The following is a 20,893-nucleotide window of genomic DNA, read 5'->3' as shown; positions in this document are numbered from 1 at the left end:
AGTCGTACCCTAGAAACTGAATTAATCGCAGATTTATAGTAAACAGAATCGCGATCTCCGCTCGAGCGCAGGAATAGACGCTCGAGCGGCCAGACTAAAATGCGTGTTTTTGAACAAGTGCCTTCACAGGAAAGCTCGCTTGAGCGTAAAATCACAACTCCCAGCGCTTTTACATGTGAGTGAAACTTCTGAGTGGATTGCATCTTCGCTTAAGCGTAACATCGGCCACTCGAGCAGACAAACAGCTTGATCCCCAACATAGTCAGCGAAATGGCAAACATGATAGGATTAAGAACACAAACTCCTTTATATAGGCACAATTCGGGTTGTGTAGCTTGACTTTTTGTCCTCCTTTCAGATACGATAGCCCTACAGTTCGGACTCCCATCGTTCTGAATCTGATTCCACAAGTGCAATGTGAAATATATAAACACAAAAGAGTCCAAATTCGGCAAATCTTTTGAAAAATCAATTTTGAATCAAAATGCCAAAAATGGACTGCTTCGCCAGATACAGAATCACCACCTAAATATTTTTTGGAAAATCTAGGAAACCCGTGACTCGTGCCAAAGGCCATGTGTTCGTCATCACCAAGATTGTCTCGGCTCAGGAACTTAGGTACGAGAGAAGAAGGTTATGGATTGAGCACCCCACTCACCTGATCAAAGATCGGCCTCTACTAATCATGATGTGATTTTTATTTACATTATATGCTCTTGTTCCGATTATTAGGCTAACATTACTATGTGTTGTATACAAGTATAGACTAACTTGCAAAAATTGGAACACTTTGATCTCATGTTTGTTTTGAAAATTGTTTCGAATATGTGCCACTTGAAAAGCGATCTCATATATACATTACTCAAATTATCCGAATTCAAGCAATTAGCCTTCATCCACATGCATTCAAGAGCTATATCAATTAAGTACTTAACCTCATGGTAATCATACTCGACATGGCAACAATCACATGCATGCTATATGCTAAAGCAAAAATGCTCATCTAGTACTCCAAGGCAAGCCAAAAGAAGCGAAATAATTAGAAAAAATGCATGCCTCTAATTAATGCAATATGACTAATGCAACACATGCAAGATGCAGTTAATAGACTCGACTACTAATATGACATGTGAATCAATTAGATGGCATGCAATTTAAGCACGTTTTCAAAGAAGTAATAAATACTATGCTTTGTTAGAATGATGCGCCGAGCCTAATGCATGCAAGACAATGGATGCAAATCATGAGAAATGCTAAGCAAAATATGAAGTGCTACATTATCTACCATAAGCGGGTAAATAAAAGGAAGAAAGACGTGGGGTTGGAAGACATACACAAATATTACATGTTTGCTCTCGCACAAAGAGGGTCCGAATGAATGCCCTAACTAATTACTACGAATTAACTGACTATTACAAACCAAATGAAATAAATTGACTATACTAGCTAATTATTACAATACCATAAATTAACTAACTACTTTAGCTAATTAATTAAGTACAATACATAACTAGCTATTCTAGCTAATTATTACAATACCAACATTAGGGAATTGAAATTAACTAATTAATTACAAATTCACCATTCAGCAGGTCACGAGGATCAATGAAAGGACTTATGCATGCAAGCGGATTTTCACCTGAAAATGCCTCTGTTTAGTTGCCAAGAGGGTTCTGTTTTGCAGCCAGAAACTTGCACTATTTTGCCTCAGCCTCTGCTCTATTCTGTAAAAAAAAAGACACTGCCTGGCTGGAAAAATTGACCGGCAGGCCAGAAATAGTGGGCGGCCAGCCACTAATGGTGGCCTGCTACCTAGTAAAAGTGGCCTGCCGGCCACTAGTGTTGGTTCTTTCCTGCTATGATAGAGAACAAACAAAGCACAAACAAAATCTTCCCAGGGGATGTCTGTCCACCCTACATCTCCTTATCAGCAAACAGGTCAAATGGGGGACATGCTTGATTTGCAAGCCATCAATCGACGCAATTTTATTACATGATGTCTTATGAACCAAGGGGTACAATTTCAATAAATGATTAGGAAAGACCAACAAAACCTCCTCCCTATCATAGATTGATCAAGGGAAGTGGTTGACCTTGGAAACTTGAACCATTTCATCACTAACAAGTATGAAATGACCCAAGTCTCCATGTGTTCAATTAACGTCCGATTGAACACCAAATCATTTTATTATCTTGCTTCATTTTATCCCAATTTTTTTTACTTCATTTTAATTGCCTTCCATTCATTAGTCAATTAAGTCCAATAATGAGCTTTGAGTCCAATAATGAGCTTTGAGTCCACTAATAGAGAGAAGTACCAAACCAAATGTTATTTTAGGCATAAGAGGGAGATCATGCCGTTGGTAATGAACCCCCAAATATCACCCCTTTAAGCTTAAACAACACTACTTTTAGAGCAACTCTCAAAACAAAGAGAAAAAGACAAGAAAGGAGGGAGATCGCAGAGGTGTTTAGAGGTGAACACAAGTATGGAAAGTAAGAAGTAAATGCTATCAACTCAAATAGGTTGGTGGCTAAGGCCTAAACTACTAAGCCTATGAGGACTATTATACTACAAGCATGCTATACAAAGCATAAATGAAACTAACACATAAAAACAGTCCTAAAGTAAACAAAAACAGTGCTGAAATTCACATGGAAACGCTTGAAAACGTTAGCTACAATATTGAGGAATTTAAGCTAGTAAACAAGCCAAAGGAGGGGTGGCTAACCCCTCCATTTTTAGGACTTCAAAACATGATTTTAGCCTTTGAAAAATCTCTGAAAATCAGTGGTAAAAAGCTCAAAAAAAAGTTAATGAGAAGATGGGAAACACAAGGGCAAAGGCCTAAGAAGCAAGGTTCAAAGAAGGGTTGTCAATCCCTCTACCTTTAATGGCCTTAAACCACAAGTTTCAGCCCAAAAATACATGTAATAAACAGCTTAAAAAAAAGCAAGAAAAGATGAGAAAAAGATGGTACAAAAGAACTAGAATGTACACCTCTTGAGGAGGAATGATCCCTTGAATTTCTAAACCACTAATTTTACACTCTTAAGTGCTAAAATGCAAGCTTAAGCACCTCATCCAAGATCCCTCAAAGGTTGGTTTAGAGTGTCTAGGCAAAGGTTATGTAAGTTGCAAGAGAGAGAGAAAGAATTGTAAAGAGAAATTTTCCAAACTTTTGCTCTCCAAAATTTTCTAAAGTCAAATTTTTTCTAACCTCTACAACATAAGAGAGGGTCATCTATATATATAAATATATGAGAGACCCTCAAAAATATCTATACAAACACAGCTGGAATGGTGCATGCATCTGTGGAGACAGTTGGTAAAAAATATCTGGTTTTTACACTAATAGACCACAGGCCACATTAGTAATGTGGGTGGCAGGCCACACTAGTGGGTCTGAAGGTCCCTGGATGCTCAGGCTTGAAAAATCACTGTTTTGGTCCAAAACAAGGCATAAGATTTGTCGATTCAAAACTGAGGTTTTCTGTTGAGGAAATCAAGCATTTGACAAGCGTACACATTCTTTATTGAGTGATCAATCAGCAACATCCAAGTCTTAAGGGCAGTAAAAAATGGGGTGTCTATAGGTTGGATTCACATCTAAGCACTCATAACCTCATTGAATTAAAAGATCGAGTAAAATTACAACTAAAGAGAGTTTTGTTAAACGGGATTGCCAATAACAAAAACCTAACATTATTGTTCCAACTCGAGTTTTGATAATCGAATGTGTCCTATTCAGAGGTTTGGGGATATCAACACCATCAATGGTAACAATAGGTTCACTCCATCCATAGATCACATAGTGCCAAACTTTCTCATCAATAGATTTTAAAAACGCCCTCAGACGAGCTTTCCAATAAAAATAGTTTCTACTATCAAGTAATGGTGGTCTATGGCTCGAGTTACCTTCGCGAATTGAATCACACAAAATCACACTCCTATAGTTTTGATAAAAACGAAGAGTGACCTGTTCTGATACCAATTGAAAAATCTAAGTGATTTGTGATTCAAACTAAGATTAATTGCAACAAATCCCAAACGATTAAAACTAACAATCTAAATTATCTAGCACGTACGAAAGTAATTTAGATTGTTGCTTCAAAATCAATAAATCGACACAACCGATTTTACGTGGAAAAATCACAATTGGAGCACCTCCAACTGTGATTAAAAAAGCACGGGCGAAATGCCACTAATCGATCCACTAAGAAAGAAAGAATACAAATTTACTGAAACAAATTACCCAAATGCAATCAATTTGTCTTCAACAATCTGTATATCTTTCACCACCGCATTCCTCTCGAAAATATGGATAATTGACACTTATGTAGGGACCAAAGTGAGATTTGAATAAAACTGTAGGGAGTTGACTGTCATGAATTCATGTGTACAGACCAAAGTAAGATTTGACTAGAAGTGTAGGGGGTTGATTGTCATGATTTAATGTGCAGGGACCAAAGTGAGATTTGGTGCAAAGTGTAAGGGTACAAAGTGTAATTACACTTTGTATTTTTAGTGATTTTTTTAAATATTTTAATCAATTTAAAAAAAATATTTTTTAGATACATTTAATCTATATTCACTTAAAAGTATATATAATTTGTGAAAAAGTATTTAAAAATTCAGTAAAAACAAAAAGATTAAAACAAATACCAAATTTAGTACATTTTTTTTAAAAAATATTCATTGAATTCTTTTTAGATTTCTTTACAAATATTTTACTTTTTAAGTATATTTACGTTAAGTGCATCTAAATAAAAAGTTTACTCAAAAAACAAAACATGGAAAAAAAAAATTCAAAAACTCAAAACAAGGTAGTAAGATTTTGTACTACATAATTAATTAAAATATCACATATACTTATATGACATTACTGAATAATTATCTTTGATATATAGATGTGTTAGTTTTCTGTAATTGGCAATCCCATTGGATAAAACTCCATTCAGTTGTATTTTTATTCACTCTATTGCATCTGTTAGGTTATGAGAGTTTAGATGCAAATCCAATTCGAGTTATGCCTGTGCAGAGAGTTCGTGCTGAGAATTTGTATCTTGACTTGAGCATTGTTGCTTGCCACTTTGCTGATTAAGGATCTCGAGTGATCATTTGTGCGCTTGAGAAAGTGGTTTATCTAGTATCTCTGCTTGCATCTGAACTTCTAGGAGACAAGTTTTACCACTCGAGCAGTAGATACTACGCTCGAGCGGTTGGCCTATATGTTTGCACTGCCTTGACTCACATTGCTCGAGCAATAAAGCATGTGCTCGAGCGGTCTTCACAACTCTATTTAGTATAAAGTGCACTGTTTGCTATTTTTAAGATTTAACTCGTTTAGATTCTCAGAGAGGAGTAAAATACAAAGTGTTCTATATTGGATGGTGGTTTATATGAGTTTCCTTGATATATATAAGGTGATCGATTGATCAATGAACTTCATATTGACAAGCATCAATGGTTGATTTTACTTTTTTTTTTTTCCACAAAAGAGAAAGGTGTTCATCGGTGAATTTTGAAGAACTTGGGCTTGAAGTTTTGGTGGATTCCAGAGTGACTTATCATCATGGATTCGACATCAGTGTTGTGAATTTAATGTTGCGAAAAGCAATTATGCGGTGAAGATGGTGGGGGAAGAGGCACATCGGGTTCGGTTCAATTCGGGTATGGATTCGCTAAGTAATTGAGGGTTCTCATATGTAATTCTTTTTGTCTTCTTAATAGATTGCTTTGTGATTTTCGCCCGTGATTCTTTATCACAATTGAAAGAGTTCAATTGTAATTTTTTTCATGTTAAATTGTTGTGCCGATTTGTTGTTGATTGTTTGATTGTAATTACTATTTATTATTTAAAATTGAATTGTAATCACAAATCAATATTTTAGAAATTTTTACATTTTTCAAGATGCTTTTCCTGCAAAGTAATTTGGAGGAACTGGAATTCCATTCCCATGCCATTTGAACTTTTCTAAAAGGAAAAGGCGAATAAAAGTAGAAATGTCTTTGAATCAATGCACCGTGAAATGATACATTTTTTAACTTGCTCTAACTTGGAGAGTATACAACTTGATGCATGGAACTTACGTGTCAAAATCATGAACATGGAATTGGATTCCTAATTATATTTTGTCAACACAGTAAGACAGAAAAAAAAAAAAATTATAAAAATATGTAGAGTGCAAGTGATTTGTGATAAAGTATAAGTGAAATGCTATGGGGATACAAGTGTGACTTGTACTCCTCCACGTTTATATAATTTTTTTTCCTATCCCACTAGAAAGTAATTCTCCTATTTTGTAAAAGGAGTACATATATATATATATATATATATATAGAATTAAATTGTAAACAAATATTAAAAAATTACGCCTTATCATAACAAAGATATGATAGAAAATTATTAAAAATACACATGAAAAAATAGCAAGGATTGTTAGAGATATATCCTTATTGGTTGATAAGGCTACAAAGTCGAGTCGAGTCAAACTTTAGTATATTTTGTCTCATTTATTAAAATTTTAACGAATTCGAGTTTGAGTTTGAACGCAATAAAAATTTAATGAACCAAATTCAAACAAGTTACCTAACCGAACTCGAATTTGTTCATGAATGACTTTGTGAATTTGTAACTCTATTGATTGATATCTCATCATTTATCATATATCAAACTCTGTCATACTGACATTTATATTCTTATTACTTTTATGTGGTTTAATTTTATATGTAATAAGGAAAAGTTTAGGTATTAACTAATAAGAAATTTTATATTTGTGATAGTGGAAATTACATAGTTGAGTTAATGACAAACAATGAGGGTTCATCCAATTTCATTTGTGAACTGAGTAATTATCTTTGATATATAGATGCTTTTCCCACAATGTAGTTTGGAGGAATTGGAATTCCATTACCATGCCATTTCAACTTTTTTAAAAGGAAAAAGCGAATAAAAGTATAAATGTCTTTGAATCAATGAATTGTGGAATGATACCTTTCTTAACTTGCTCTAACTTGGAGAGTACAACTTGATGCATGGAACTTAACAAGTAGCTTCCCGGCATTTTAACCTGCAAGCCTGATTTGATTCTCAAAAAAAATAAAATAAATAAACAAATAAATAAATAAAATGCAAGGGTACAAACATTACGTGTCAAAATCACTGACATGGAATCGGATCGTAGTTATATTTTGTAGGGAGAATTTCAATAGAGCGGTATAAATAAAACCAATTACAAAAATATATGGGGTGCAAATGATTCTATGATGGGGTGCAAGTGAAAAATTGTGGGGGTGTAAGTGTGACTTGCACCCCTCCATATTTGTGTAAATTTTTTTTCCTGTCCTATTGGAATGCAATTCTCCCTATTTTTAAAAATGAGTACATTTATATATATATAGAATTAAATTTTAAATAAATATTAAAAAGTTACACCTCATCATAACAAAGATATGATAGAAGAATATCAAAAATACACATGAAAAATAGTAAGGGTTATCAGAGATACATCCTTATTGGTTGATATGGCTGTAAAGTCAAGTTGAGTCAAACTTTGGTATATTTTTCGTTGTTTATTGAGATTTTAACAAATTCAATATCAAGTTCGAACTCAATAAAAATTTAACGAATTGAGTTCGAACAAGTCTTTATTGAACCAAACTCGAGCCTGTTCATGAATGACTCTGTTCATTTGTAGCTATATTGACTGATATTTTATCATTTATAACATATGAGACTTCATCGTGTTGACATTTATATTCTTATAATTTTTATGTGGTTTAATTTTATATGTAATAAGGAAAAGCTTATGTACTAGCTAATAAGAAATTTCATATTTGTGATAGTGGGAATTACATAGTTGAGTTAGTGACAAACAATGAGTGTTCATACAATTTTATTTGCAATTTTTTATTAGTTAGTGACATCATGGTGTCATTAGCACGGGTGATGATGCCAACTAATTGCGATCATCTCTTCTTGTGATGATGCGATCTTGGATCTCAGCTCTCTTTACCATGCTTGTACTCTCCTTAATTTTAATAAAAAAATTTCTTTGCTGATAAAAAAACATATGATAATATGATTGTTACACTAATTATTTGTTGTCCAAAAATATATTGAAAAGTATTCGGAAAATAAAGTACATGAAATAATATAACATATTTTATTTTCAACATATTTTTTCAATATTAATAGTATGTACACATTTTTCTTAGGGTAAATTACACAGAATCCATAAATTTGATACAATTATATTGAATCTCTTTTAGTAAATTTATAATTGATTGAAACTAATGCATATGGTATGAAAATACAAGAATATGGAAGGTAAAATTTATGTTTTAGTATTATAGAGATGATAATATTATTTTTTGATTCTATAACTAATTGCTTAAAATTTTTTACAAAATAAACTATTCGAATCATCATAATCAACTTTTATGTAAATTCACTTCTTATCCATCATGAGTCCCTTCTATAAAAACGAGTACAATCCCAATTTCCTAAAACAACAATCCAAGTGAGAAAAAAGAAAAGGGCAATTAGCAAAACTTGAAGAAAAAAGTTGTGCAAGTGTTGCTTTTCAGACTAAGATTGAATCGATGGGAAATGAAACCTCTCGATCAGAAGCCGACAAAGATGATGCAGACTACAAAATTTACCTCCCAATGAAGGACGAACAGGTAATAAAGCAAATTAATTCCTGAGCACAAATTACAACTATTTTTTTATTTTATTTTTTTGTTTGATCATACGATGTTAGATGTTAGTAAATCAGATTATAATGAAAAGGCCGTAGTCACTCTAAACCTTTTACCTTCTCACTATCTCAAGTGATAGTACATAGACCACTCAGTCAACTGTCGTATCCAATTTCAACTATGTTATTCATGTTATTCTTGTTTTGAGATTTCTACTAATATATACTCACTCCATCTCATTTTTGTAACGCCCCACTACTTGCTGGCCCAAATAACTTGTGGGTCGACCAACAATACCCAAAAGCTTAAGTCCAAGTTATTTAGTAGCAAGGTAGTGGTCCTATATATGCCCAAGATCACCCATGCAAACTTCCGATGTGGGACAGGGTGTTACAAACTCCCCCACTTATAAATCCTCGCGTCCTCGCGAGGGTCTATAATCAATCAGAATACCACGACAAGCTCGTGGCCAGCCCAGAATAAGTGGCCCACATGGTTGTGTGCATGGGTCGGCTCTGATACCATTTGTAACGCCCCACTACTTGCTGGCCCAAATAACTTGTGGGTCGACCAACAATACCCAAAAGCTTAAGTCCAAGTTATTTAGTAGCAAGGTAGTGGTGCTATATATGCCCAAGATCACCCATGCAAACTTCCGATGTGGGACAGGGTGTTACAATTTTATTGGTCCATTATTTTATTTTTTATTATCCCAAAATATGTGTCCACTTTGAAATTTAAAAATTTTAAATTTTAAATTTCTAAAATTATCTCTTGTAAAGTAATTATAAATATATTTAAAAATGAGAATATGAAGGCATTTTTGGAATTTTATTCTTTAAAATTTGGATTCAAAGTGTAATGATTATGTCTCTTTAAAAAGTTTGAATTTTGAAAAGGGATTATTAATTTGAGACGGAGGAAGTATGTATCAGCGGGTGACACAAGCGATGCGTGTATAATTTAAATAAGCAAAAATAAAAGAAAATAATAATGAAATTAATATTGTAATGTTTACTTAGCTTAAGTGGTATTAGTTCTCTTACGTTAAATCCATAGTCATGGGTTCAAGTCTAGCCTTCCTCTTTGTGTAACTTTTTTTTTTGTTTTAAAATAGAAAAGTAAAGATTTCACTACACCAATAAGGCCTTCACTTAATAATAGTATAAATATATATAATCTTATTTTATTTTATTTTATTTTATTCATACTGTTGTAAAGTTCACAGCTTCATGGTGTATGTTTTGCGAAATCATAGCACGGCTTCAAGCCAATTATCCAGTGATTGCATTGACGGTTCGTTTGCCTCAACGAAGATGATTTCAAAATTACAAAGTGTAGAAAAATGAAAAATTAAAAGAAAAAGAAAGGGAGATAGAGAAAGATGATTGAGCAAACAATCGGGATGATTGAGTGAGCAATCAAAGTAATCATTAATTATCTCTACTCCTATGCTTCAAAAAGGAAGTGTATAAAATAAAGTGCGGAAAATATAAATGACAAGAAAAATATAAATCAATTGTCTTTGATTTGAGTTGGATGATTATAATGTAGCTATAAATGACTATTTATAGGCAAAAACTTTTAGGAAAAAACTATCTAGTAACTACCCTATTTTTCCAGCTTCTCTATTTCATATTCCATGATCTTCCACGTCATTTCTATGTCTCCATAACTTCCTTTAACCTTCACTTTATGTTCCATATTCTCCACTTTGTCGTCCATCATCTTTTCACATGTGTTTAATACTTCATAACTTCTTATATTCTCCAAATAAGTAGGAGAATGCCACATGTCCTGCAATTATATAAATAATAAATAATTTTAACTGGTTTGATTTTGACTTTAAACTTTTTATTTTGTCTTAATTTAGTCGACTTCATTACAATTGTTAGAGCATTGTATTATGAAAAAATGTACACATGAGCCACATGTGTCATGTTTTTAGGAATATATATATATATATATATATATATAAACTTGATCAATTTAGTGAGTAAAGCTCAACTACCTCAATGATAATTTTCTATCAAAAATCCATAAAAGAGTTATCAAATAGATTAAATTGATGAGTTCAAAAAAAAAAAAAAAAAAAAAGAAAAAAAGAAAAAAAGATTAAATTGACACAAATTCTAATGTTTTTCTTTTTTGATTGGCGAAAGTCAGTTGTTATTTGTTAGATTAGCATCTATGGAAGGTAATCTCCCTACCTTTATAAAGCAAGTTAGTGCTTGCCCCCATAATTCAACCCTCCTAGGGAGAGTTGAATCCATGACCTCTCCTTAGGGACTAAGCGTTTAGGAAAGTCATGGTGGCTAATTATGCTAAGTCTAGTTGGTTACACAAAATCTAATGTTAAGGGTAAAAATTAAGCCAATTGAAAGTGTAGGAATCCAAATGACACAAGAGGAAAAGTGTAGTGACTACTTGTGAAATTTGCCTTTATTTATTCTATTCTATTATTATATAAAGTGTACACCTGACTTAGTATGAACGCTGTTACATTTTTATTTTTTTAATAATACCCTTCTCACTCAGTAGTTGTCATTCCGTTCCATCCTATAACTGTTAGATGATTTTTCTTCTCCATCAAACAATTCAAAATTGCTAATCAAATATTCTTATTCATCAAACTATCTAAATATATAAATATAAAATTATCAACGTATCGGATTTACACCCACCACTTATGTATAATTGTATATAAACAATTTAAATAAATTTTATAAAATGTTTATAAAAAATATTATCTTATAAGTTATACCTTCCATTGCACAAGTTATTTTATAAAGAGATTTCATGTGCTCGAGGATTAATCGAGGTGAATCCTTGATACCACGGTGACATTCATCAATTTTCAATTCTTTTTATTTATTTATTTTCAAAGTAACAATAATTTTTTTTTTAAAAAAAGAAGAGGATAATACTACTAAATACTGTGGAAAGTGCAGGATGTGGCTCCGAAATATGACGTTGAACATGACAACTGTATAGCGCTAATGGCGATGAAGAATTGGTGAGATCCCGATAAGTATGTAGCGCTCAAGAGGGATAAACTCAGAGAGATGCTCAAGCCCAACACCCGAGTTAGTGTAAATGTTGTTGCATATTTTATTTTTTCAATAATACTCTTCTCACTCGTCTCGTTTGACAAGTGACTTTTTTAATCAAAAAGTTAAAAAGTTATTAAAAAAGTCAAAAAACCAACAATCTATACCAAAAAGTCAAAGATTTCATTTTCTCTCTACTTTTTCCATATCTTTTTGTAAAAAGTCAAAAAGTCAACCCAAACATACTAGTTTTTTTTACATCATATTTTAGCCAAAAAATCAAAAAGTTACTAAAAAAATCTGTTCCCAAACGAGGCCAATTGTAACTGTCATTTCTGCCATCCAGTAACTGTTAAATAATTTTTCTCCTCCATCAAACAATTCAAATTTGCTAATCAAATATTCTTATTCATCAAACTATCTACATATATAAATATAAAATTATCAACGCATCGGATTTACACCCACCACTAATGTATAATTGTATATAAACAATTTAACTAAATTTCATAAAATGTTTATAAAAAATATTCTCTTATATTTTCCATTGCACAAGTTATTTAATAAAGAGATTACATGTGCTCGAGGATTAATCGAGGTGAATCCTGGATGCCATGGTGACATCCATCAATTTTCAATTCTTTTTATTTATTTATTTTTAAAGTAACAATAAAAAATTTAAAAAAAGAAAAGAAAAAAGAAGAGGATAATACTAATAAGTACTGTGGAAAGTGCAGGATGTGGCTCGGACATAAGATGATCCAACGTTTATAATGATGAAGAATGGGGAGAATGTTGGTAAGGTTATAGGAGCCAACAAGGATGAACTCAAGGGCACGATAGAGAAGCTCGAGGCCTAATACTAAATAATTAGTTTATATTATACTATATATCCCAAGAAAGTACAGAAAAATGATGTTGAGGCACTAGTCTCCATGGATTATATCTCTAAATAAGATCTTATGTATCCATTATATTACATCTCTAGATAAGATCTCATGTTTGCCTACAAAATATTACATCTCTAGATAAGATCTCATGTTTGCCTACAATTCTCTCTCTCTCTCTCTCTCTCTTTCTCCATAAATTGAATGAAGTTTGGTTTTGTCATGGGGTGCTAAGCCAAAGCCAATTTGATCAAGCAACATAGTACTAAGAGTTAAAAGGACTAGCTTCAATGCAAATTATAAATCAATTTATGGAATTTTGATTAGAGATCTTTTATTATAAGTTTATAAAATTAAAAAAAAAAATGCTAGTTGGATTCTCAAATATCTTGACCAAAGACCCTCATAATAACGTTTGAGGAAATTCAGCTCCTTTCACTTTGTTAAAACTTTAATAACTTTTGATTTAGAACTCCATTTTCAATAATATACATATTTTTGAATCCTATCATTACGATTTATCAAATAAAACCCTTGCTGAATTTGACATTTGGATAAAAAGTATAAAATTTCACTATGTTTGCATTCTATGATAGTGAAATTTCACTGACATGAAGTTAGTGAAATTGGCTTGGTGCCTTTGTGTCACGCCCCCAATTTCATTACTCGGATAATTTACCAAATTTCCTCATAAAAGTCAATTTCCAATAATAGTTATGGAAGTAACACAAGCTAAATAGAATAAAAGAGGTTCACTTTCGCATAAATACAATGATACTGCAAATGGTCACAACAATAATCACAGCACATGCTAAAAAGGCTTACATAAAAGATTTCAAAACATAATTACATAGAAAGAACCACCTCAACACAACTATCCTCTAATCTTTCATTCACAATTTACATAAGACATACTCATAATATAATAAGTAACTTATTGATCTTCCACATAACGATTCTAGTTTAGGCCCAACCCGTTTATTGTTTTGGATCCGGGATTCCTTGTCTTGAATGGTTGTTTATATCTTTATTCATTTTATTCCTTGTTGAGTTTGGTTATTGGAGTGTCATTGTTGCGTTTGGAATAGGTTGGGAGTTAGTTTTTCAAAAGAGTTGCTGCCTAGAATTTGGCTTGTTCGCTCGAACGATCCTTGAGATCTTCCAGTATTTTTGCATGTTTGCAAAAATACTAAGAGTGTGGTATTCTTCGCTCGAGCGGTGTTTCTTGCATTCGAGAGGTCTTGGCTCGAGCGGTTGGCTTCTTTCTGCAAAACTTCTGGAGGGGTGTCATTGTGACATCGAGCGGTCACTCTGTTCGCTTGAGCGGCCTCACCTATTGTGTCTGTTCACTCGAGTAGTGTTTTGTTCGCTTAAATAGTCTGCGCGTATATCAGTTCGTAAAAATCACTTTTTGGATCACTTTTGCATTTCTCTCTCTCTAAACATTTCAAAAATCTAGATCTACTCTCTCTCTCTCTCTCTCTCTCACTCTCTAAAATTCATCTTTAGACCTCAAAATACACCATCATCTTTTGATCTCTACACCATTGTCCATTGGAGAAAAAGATAGGGTACTTCGAGAGCTTCATTTTAATTTGAAAAGTTCGTGTTTTTGTCGACGTTGGGTTTTGGGGCCTTTGGGCTTTCTCCTCTTCCAGAATTGAGGTAGGGATTTTCTTAATGGTGTGCATGTTGTTTAGCTTCGTTATTTGTTATTTTTGTTAGTTATAGGTTTTCAAAAAAGTAGTTTTGGATATATATATATATATATATATCTATTGACGCACAAATTTGGGAAAATACATGTTTTTGGTTAATGTTTGGGATTGGTAACCTAGTGGTTGTTGTGTTATGAATTTTTGAAGAAAAACTTAGTTTTTAATGGGTTTCCAAAGGTTAATAAAAAAACTAGGGTTTTGGGTGTTTTTATGGAAAAAGATGGAATTAGAATGGCTGTGGGATTTTGGTTGAAATGTGGTTTGGTTGGGAAATGTTTTTGAATTATTAGAAAGTATTGAGTATTATTTACTCTTTTGAAATGGTTTTGTTGGAAACAATATGAATGGTTTTGGGAAAATTGTATATTTTCGGTTGAGATTTACAAGACTCGTATGGAGTGTGAATGTTGTTTTGAGAATTATGAGATTTTGTATAAATCGTTGGGATTCCAGTTTGGTTATGGTTCTTTTTAGAATATTATTATTATTGTTGCCTTTATATTAGAGATAATTGTTTTGGCAATTAGTGGAGGGTTGTATTGATCATTGTAGAAATTGCATGTGGATTAGGGAATGGAAATGTTTGCAAATCATACATCGCATTGTGCATATCATGGATTTGTAATTGGAGATTTCATGTTTCGGAAAACATATTGTTATTTTGAGATGCATGTATTGTATTACTAGAAAGGTAAATAAAATGGTGAAGCTGCAAGGGGGTGTTAAAGAAAAATTAATTTGGCCTGTGTGTCCATGGTATAAGACCTAAACCTATGCGGTAGGTGCTGAGTCTTCCGGTTAGTACCGGTACAAATGGCATAGTGACTTGTATAGTTACTATTATGAACACTAGCCTTGGAGATTTATTCATTATATTACCACTTGATTGTTTTGAAGGAATATTGTTGATTTGGAAAGATGCTTTGGAAATCTTGCATTACATTGTTTCAAAAAGGAAAAAATGCGTGCTTTATCATGACATTTCATGTGCATACATATTATGACATTGCTAAGCTTCATACATGTCACTAAGTTTATTTCTACTGGGCTTTATGCTCACCCTATGAGGGAAACCACTTTTAGGTGTCATGGTGTGCCTTCGCCAAAGCGATGACTTGGGAGGATCTTGGAGCTTGAGGCTTGTAATTATTGTTTCCTTGTTTATTTTATTGTAATTTAAGCCACAGGCTTCTTTGTATTGAGTTGTGACTCATTTGTTGTAACCAGGCAAGGCCCTGGAAATTTGTAGCCTTTAAGGAATTAACTTGTAATAGTTTAGCTTTATTCACTATAATAAGAATTCTTGTTGTAGAACTAAAGGGATGTATTGAGGCATGTATTGGAAATGACATTGTATAGTCATATTGTTGAGGTGTACCACATGTTTAGTGATATTATAACGGAGTAGAATGTCTAATTATTTTTGGGCCATTACAACTTGGTATCAGAGCCTACCGAGTTTGAATACTTTAGGTACGTGGGAAGTGGTTCTTACCATAATGGGTTTGTCTCGCTTAATAGAGATATTATATGCTTATGCTAAATGACAACATGTTTATGTGGTTAAGTGGGTATGGAATTGGATCCTTCAGATGTGATTTGTGTTTGTTAAACACTTGGAGGTCTTATTAGAAGGACACTTGAACAATGTTCGTTTTAATAGGAATTCTCGGGGTTTTGTGGAACAAATTTTATCTTAAGGGCATGATTTGTATATGACTATGTGACTTAGTACTTATATGGAATGCATTGTGTGTTTTAATGCTAGTGTATGAGATTTTGTTGGGGGCACCATTGGATATGCGCTGAATTTGTTAAATCTGTTCTGATTGGGATGTCTAGGGGAGGAAGTGACGACTTTCCTTTTTTCATACGGGAAGAATTGAGGAAGCAATTTTTGGAGTTGTGCCAGGGTACTACACCTTTGGCACAATTTGAGTCATGGTTTACTAACTTGTCAAGGTTCGCTCTGGAGTTGGTGGAAATTGAGGAGCTCTGTTGTACGAAGTTTGAGTATAGCGATCCCGGTTTTCCCTTCATTGTTTAATTGTATTTCAGACTTGGTTCCGTGGATGTGTTGTTGTCTTTTTCCCGTTTCCATCCTTTACTCTTTATATATGAGTCTTGGGTCGTGTTGGGTAGGTTTAAAACATGTTGGTTGTGTTTGGAAACCAAGGGTTAGTGTCCATTAAATTTTCATAATGGTTCATTTAATATCCTTATTAGTGGTTCAGTTACTATCCTTATTAGTGGTCCATTCATATTCAAACTTGTCCATTCATATTCAAACTTGTCCATTCATATTTCAACTAGTGTTCATTTAATTTCAATTAGTGTTCATTTAATTCTAACTTGTCCTTTCATTTTCCTATTAATGGGCTTTAATAACAACCTTTCAATACCAACTACATCAAGGTTGCCTATAAATTGAACTCTCCTCTCAACTTCTATGGTTCTTCCCATATCTCTCTCCATTTGGCTTGCTCTTCATTTTGATTCGAAAATTATTAGGTTTGGAGCACCTTCAAAATCCTTCATCTTCTCCATTTGGTCTCTCCATTTGAGGTAGGGATTCCTACTCATCTTTATGAGCTTTAACCTAGATGTTGGGCTTTTGTTTAAATGGTTTGATTTGGGAAGTTAGGGTTTTGAAATGTGCTATTTTGAAAAGAGGGGTTTTGTTTATTTGACTCATCCATACGTGTTTTGGGTCTAAAATAGAGATTGTTGATGTTGTTAGTAATATTTGAGCCTTCGAGTCAATATTGGAAAAGAGGGGAGAAAAGCCCTAAATTTTGATAAATTAATTTATATAATAAATTTTGGAAGATATGGAAATATGAAATTGAGTTGAATATAATGAAATTTGCTCATTATGAGATGGAACGGTGGAGTTGGATTACATTAATCATTCACTTTTAAAAATAATGACAATTTATCTGTTATAACAATTATTACCTGCTTAGAAATAATTGTTTTGGGCTACCGGTGGAGGGTAGTCTTGAGGGTTGTAGACAATGCATGGTGATTAGGCAAACTAAAACTAATCAGTTGAGTATGCTATTGAATATGGCGGTTAGTATAATACATCAAAATTTTGTATTGATTGATCGAATTTGTACATGATAATTGCTTATATACATTGTTTTGTGTGGGAGGAGATGGTGGATGTACTCCACGGTTTATTGGAAGATGGGGGATGGACCTCTAAATCGGATTTTTGTTTGATATTGATACAACACTAAAATGTGTATCATTTGTGAAGTATAGAAGTGTTTTTGTTTGATATTGATACAATACTAAAATGTGTATCATTTGTGAAGTATGGAAGCGTTTTTGTCTGAGATTGATACAGTACTAAAATGTGTATCTATTATGAGGTATGAAATTTTTAAAATGAGTTATTATCTCACCTGAAATAGAAATACTGTTGATATGAGATGTGATCTCGTTTAAACTGATTGGCCAAGTTATGAGTCATAGTTATGAATTGAGAATTTGATAAGAAATGGAAACTGGAATAGAACATGGACATAGTAGTCATGGGATTGTAATGTGTTATAAGTTGCTGTGTAAGAGTTAAACGTTTATCAATTGCTAATGTTTTAGTTACTGTTCATACTATGTTTAGCATATCTGTATTGGGCGTTGGCTCACCCTATATGGGACATCATTTTCAGGTATAGGTGTTATGCCACCTCCAAGGACGTAGCCTGGAAGGCTTGAGGCTATTAGACCACCTTTTGTTGTTTTGTTGTATTACATGTATATCAAGCCAAGGGCTTTCTTTGTATAGAGTTTGCACTCTCTTTTTGCAACCAAGCGTTGTCTTGGGAAGTTGTAAGCCCATAAGGCGATTACTTTTATTGTCAATATGTAATACAATTTGTAAGAACACTCTGATGATTGTAATATGATATCTCTTTCCTATATCTTGAATGTATGATATTATGGGTTTATTTTGAGGGCGTTACAACTTGGTATCTGAGCGTACCGAGTTCGAATACTTTGGGTACGTGGGAAGTGGTTAGTACCACAATGGGTTTGTCTCGCTTATTAGAGACTTATGTATGATGTTAAGTGCTTATGTGATAACATGTTAATGTGACTATATGGGTATGGAATTTAGTTTCTAGGATGTTGACTGGATCCTTGGGTTTCTGGGAGTCCTGTTGGAAAAGCACTTTCAAAACTTACGCTGTCTGCTCGAGCGAGGAAAGTCTCGCTCGAGAGTGAAAATCGAGCTCCTAGAAGTTTTTCAAATTTTACAGTCTGCTAGAGCGACCAAAGTGGCGCTCGAGCAAAGGCCCCATTTTCAGCATATTTTGGAAAGTTGCATTTAGTTCATATTTTTATCCTCATCTCTTCCCAAAGCATTCTAGATATGATTTATGACTCAATAAAGATTAATAAGCTATCAATAAACATAAATTAGTTAGTTAAAGAACGAATCATTGATTTAGTGGTAATTATTTAAGAAACCAAGTAAAAGATCAATCTATTTGGAAAAGAATGACTTAGTAATGAAAGAATATGTGAAATAAGAACCCGGTTTATTTGAATGAGAAAGAATAAACGTAGTAGAACTTCGGACTATTTAGACGAAAAAGACTAGAAAAGTTAAGTTTGATCAAAGAAGTAATATTGTATTTAAATGTGTATATATTATGTGCTTGTGTAGGTCACGCACCATTGTCTGCCTGATTTATCTGATATATCCAGTCTGTCTGATTTGTTTCTGCAGCTATCTGTGAGTAATAACTTAGTAAAGTTATGTTCAACTTTATTTATTTTCTGTCTGATGGATTAAGGTTTGTTTTCTGGAATGATATGTTCTGTACAATGAATGATTGTCCAATTTTTCATAATGTATTCGTGACATCCTTAGCATCATGTAATATGTGTTGGCTGTTACCCGGTATCGGAGGTTCCATCATGGAACTTAATATGTCTGCACTCTGTTACCCGTACCGGAGGCTCCATCATGGGGCTCAGCATGTTTATTCTCTGTTACCCGGATCCGAAGGTTCCTTAATGGAATTGGTTATTCGTAACCCTCACATGTCTGCATCTGTTCTGTATATGCTCTGTTAGCGCTAATAGATGTATCACGTATACTTAAGCATGACTTATGATTTCTGTACATGATCTAGACAAATTATGAATTTGATACGAAATTGAATTATAATTTCTGAATCTGTACGGACTCATTCATTGAAAACCCTTTACTCTGTTATTATTCACTGGACTCTAGCGCACTGTATTATTTATGTATGTAGGTGATTAGGCGCGTGACCAGGCTTAGAGGCATCTGCCTAGAATCTGATTTTGTCAGCCAACCTATGTGCCTTCCGTGGAGGTTCCGGATATGTCGAGTGATTATGGCTATCCGATTTAAAGTTTAAGTTTTGTTTTCATGTTTGGTTGAACAAGTCTTGTGTATTTTGTAAACAAGGCTAAGTCTCTTTTTGTCTAGTCTTATATATATAATGACTTAAAGATGATGTGTATATATGTATATATATATAACAAAAAAAGTTTAAAATTTTTCTGTCTCACATAAGTCTGCACAGCTCAATGGACATTGAATATTGTTATTTGCTTCCACTAGCCCCTAATATTATGTTAATCTATCTTAGAGGCCTTCCGTAATCCTAGGATTACTGGCCGGTTACGATGCTAAACCTATAGGGGCGGGTTTGGGTCGGGACACTAACATTACTATGTGATGCGCACAAGCAAGTATAGACTAAAATTGCAAGACTTGTAACAATTCAACTCCTGCATGTTTCTGAAAATGGTTTGAATTTGCCACCCTCAAGTGGGCTTAAAAATGCGGATTTGCCACCAAACATAGTGGGCTTAAAACATGATTTGTTACAACAAAGTGGGCTTAAAACTCACATTTGTTGAATCGTTCCAATTCAAACAACAAAGCCTTCATCCACACGCATTCATTCAGTTTAGCAAATAAGCACATAGCCTCATGGCAAGCATGAGAATCATGGCGTAGATGAGCCCGAACGTCACGGCTCCGCGCGCGAAGGCGCGAAATGTGGTTCTAGCTACTGCAGTTTAGACTCAATGTCATGGCTTTGAATTTAATATCACAAAGTGCAATGCAAGACCGATAAATCACCAAAGAGTCCAAATCCAGCAAATCGTTTTGAAAAACTGATTTTTGTAAAGAAGTGTCAAACATGGATTGCTTTTCCAGATACAGAGTCACCACCTAAATGTTTTATTTTGGAAAATTTAGAAAGTCCTGACTCGTGCCTAAGGCCACGTGTCCGTCATCACCAAAGTTGCCTCGGCTCGGGAACTTGGGTACGAGAGGGGAAGGTCATGCAATGAGCACTCCCGCTCACCTGATCAAAGATCGGCCTTCACTAACATGATATGTTGTTTTTGAAAACATATGTGTTCTTATTCCGGTTTATTAGCTAGCTTACTATGTGATGAGCACAGCACACAAGTATAGACTAGATCGCCTAAGTTGAAACAAAACATCTCATGTTTGTTTGTTTGAAA

The 20,893-nt window shown here is 33.6% G+C and overlaps 1 long non-coding RNA gene across 1 annotated transcript; it reads left to right on the top strand.

Annotated features, from left to right (window-relative positions):
• The first annotated feature begins 8,472 nt into the window (after positions 1 to 8,472).
• LOC114305729 (uncharacterized) lies at positions 8,473 to 12,809 on the top strand. The gene is made up of 3 exons (XR_014344469.1): positions 8,473 to 8,689; positions 11,659 to 11,793; positions 12,495 to 12,809. It is a non-coding gene; the product is annotated as an uncharacterized LOC114305729 (long non-coding RNA).
• The last annotated feature ends 8,084 nt before the right edge of the window (positions 12,810 to 20,893 follow it).

The sequence above is a fragment of the Camellia sinensis genome, chromosome 11 (assembly GCF_055761805.1).
Source record: "Camellia sinensis isolate YWXY chromosome 11, ASM5576180v1, whole genome shotgun sequence".
Lineage (NCBI taxonomy): Eukaryota > Viridiplantae > Streptophyta > Magnoliopsida > Ericales > Theaceae > Camellia > Camellia sinensis.
Note: the sequence above shows the minus strand (reverse complement) of the source record. Positions and strands in the feature narration are given on the sequence as shown.